Here is a 3210-nt window from a genome sequence, read left to right on the forward strand (position 1 = left end):
AAAGGACCCCTATTATTATTATTTTTCTGTTCTCTCTTTTTCATATGAGCAGGAGCAAGGACAAGAACATCCTTGTTAAAGCAGATCCAAAACCTGAAAGGACTCTGAAAAGGAAACTAAGAGAAGCTAAAATACAACAATCCAGAGATAACCTTACAGAAATTTTTGAACAGGAAGAGGAGATGGCAGCTGAAAATAATAATAATGCAAGGAGGATGCTTGGTGACTTTACTGCACCAAATTCCAATTTACATGGAAGAAGCATCTCCATTCCTACCATTGGTGCAAACAATTTTGAGCTGAAACCTCAGCTAGTTTCTCTGATGCAGCAGAACTGCAAGTTTCATGGACTTCTATCTGAAGATCCTTTTCAGTTCTTAACTGAATTCTCGCAGATCTGTGATACTGTTAAGACTAATGGAGTAGATCCTGAAGTCTACAGGCTCATGCTTTTCCCTTTTGCTGTAAGAGACAGAGCTAGAGTGTGGTTGGACTCTCAACCCAAAGATAGCCTGAACTCTTGGGATAAGCTGGTCACGGCTTTCTTAGCCAAGTTCTTTCCTCCTCAAAAGCTGAGCAAGCTTAGAGTGGATGTTTAAACCTTCAAACAAAAAGATGGTGAATCCCTCTATGAAGCTTGGGAAAGATACAAACAGTTGACCAAAAAATGTCCTTCTGACATGCTTTCAGAATGGACCATCCTGGATATATTCTATGATGGTTTATCTGAGTTATCAAAGATGTCATTGGATACTTCTGCAGGTGGATCCATTCACCTAAAGAAAACGCCTGCAGAAGCTCAAGAACTCATTGACATGGTTGCTAATAACCAGTTCATGTACACTTCTGAGAGGAATCCTGTGAGTAATGGGACGCCTATGAAGAAGGGAGTTCTTGAAGTTGATACTCTGAATGCCATATTGGCTCAGAATAAAATATTGACTCAGCAAGTCAATATGATTTCTCAGAGTCTGAATGGAATGCAAGTTGCATCCAACAGTACTCAAGAGGCTTCTTATGCAGAAGAAGCTTATGATCCTGAAAACCCTGCAATAGCAGAGGTGAATTACTTAGGTGAACCTTATGGAAACACCTATAACCCATCATGGAGAAATTATCCAAATCTCTCATGGAAGGATCAAAGGCCTCAACAAGGCTTTAATAATGGTGGAAGAAACAGGTTTAACAATAATAAACCTTTTCCATCATCCACTCAGCAACAGACAGAGAACTCTGAACAAAATACTTCTAATTTAGCAAACTTAGTCTCTGATCTATCTAAGGCCACTGTAAGTTTAATGAATGAAACAAGGTCTTCCATTAGAAATTTGGAAGCACAAGTGGGCCAGCTGAGTAAAAGGATCACTGAAATCCCTCCTAGTACTCTCCCAAGCAATACAGAAGAGAATCCAAAAGGAGAATGCAAGGCCATTGACATAAGCACCATGGCCGAACCTGTAAGGGAAGGAGAGGATGTGAATCCCAAGGGGGAAGACCTCCTGGGATGTCCAGTGATCAATAAGGAGTTTTCCTCTGAGGAACCAAAGGATTCTGAGGCTCATCTAGAGACCATAGAGATTCCATTGTACCTCCTTATGCCATTCATGAGCTCTGATGAGTATTCCTCTTTTGAAGAGAATGAGGATGTCACTGAAGAGCAAACTGCCAAGTTTCTTGGTGCAATCATGAAGCTGAATGCCAACTTATTTGGTATTGAAACTTGGGAAGATGAACGTCCCTTGTTCACCAATGAACTAAGTGATCTGGATCAACTGACATTGCCTCAGAAGAGACAGGATCCTGGAAAGTTCATAATACCTTGTACCATAGGCACCATGATCTTTAAGGCTCTGTGTGACCTTGGTTCAGGAATAAACCTCATGCCCCTCTCTGTAATAGAGAAACTGGGAATCTATGGGGTGCAAGCTGCTAGAATCTCATTAGAAATGGCAGATAATTCAAGAAAACAGGCTTATGGACAAGTAGAGGACGTGTTAGTAAAGGTTGAAGCCTTTACATCCCTGCTGATTTCATAGTCCTGGATACTGGAAAGGAAGAGGATGAATCCATCATCCTAGGAAGACCTTTCCTAGCCACAGCAAGAGCTGTGATTGATGTGGACAGAGGAGAATTGATCCTTCAATTGAATAAGGACAACCTTATGTTTACAACTCAAGGATCTCTCTCTGCATCCATGGAGAGGAAGCAGAAAAAGCTTCTCTCAAAGCAGAGTCAAACAAAGCCCCCACAGTCAAACTCTAAGTTTGGTGTTGGGAGGCCACAACCAAACTCTAAGTTTGGTGTTGAACTCCCTTATCCAAACTCTAAGTTTGGTGTTGGAGGGTCTCAACAATGCTCTGAACATCTGTGAGGCTCCATGAGAGCCCACTGTCAAGCTATTGACATTAAAGAAGCGCTTGTTGGGAGGCAACCCAATTTTTATCTAACTATGTTTTTCTTAGTTATATGTCTTTATAGGTTCATGATCATGTGGAGTCACAAAATAAAAATAAAAATTGAAAACGGAATCAAAAACAGCAGAAGAAAAATCACACCCTGGAGGAAGCACCTGCCTAGCGTTCAACGCCAGAACAGAGCATGGTTCTGGCGCTGAACGCCCAAAATGGGCATCATCTGGGCGTTTGAACGCCAGAAATGCACCCTGGAGAAGCGCTGGCGCTGAACGCCCAGAACAAGCATGGTTCTGGCGTTCAACGCCAGAAATGGGCAACAAATGGGCGTTGAACGCCCAAAATGGGCACCAACCTGGCGCTGAACGCCCAGAGTTGTGTGCAAGGGCATTTTGCATGCCTAGTTTGGTGCAAGGTTGTGAATCCTTGAACACCTCAGGATCTGTGGACCTGACAGGATCACCTCAGGATCTGTGGACCCCACAGGATCCCCACCTACCTCAACTCACTTATTCTCACCCCTCTTTCACACAATCCCATAAACACTCTTCCCCAAAACTCTTCACCAATCACCTCAATCTCTCTTCTGTTTTCCATTTACCACTCACATCCATACACCCACCTACCTTCAAAATTCAACATCTCTTCCCCACCCAATCCCACCCATATGGCCGAATACATACCTCCTTCCATCTCCTCCATATCTTCTTCTTCTCCATCTATTCTTTCTTCTCTTGCTCGAGGGCGAGCAATATTCTAAGTTTGGTGTGGTAAAAGCATAAGCTTTTTTTTTGCATTA

At 42.6% G+C, this 3210-nt stretch overlaps 1 non-coding gene across 1 annotated transcript; it reads right to left on the reverse strand.

The window, feature by feature from the left end:
* Positions 1–578: 578 nt before the first annotated feature.
* On the reverse strand, positions 579–686 carry LOC112731686 (small nucleolar RNA R71). Its single transcript, XR_003167454.1, has one exon. It is a non-coding gene; the product is annotated as a small nucleolar RNA R71 (small nucleolar RNA).
* Positions 687–3210: the final 2524 nt, after the last annotated feature.

Source organism: Arachis hypogaea, chromosome 12, assembly GCF_003086295.3.
Source record: "Arachis hypogaea cultivar Tifrunner chromosome 12, arahy.Tifrunner.gnm2.J5K5, whole genome shotgun sequence".
NCBI lineage: Eukaryota > Viridiplantae > Streptophyta > Magnoliopsida > Fabales > Fabaceae > Arachis > Arachis hypogaea.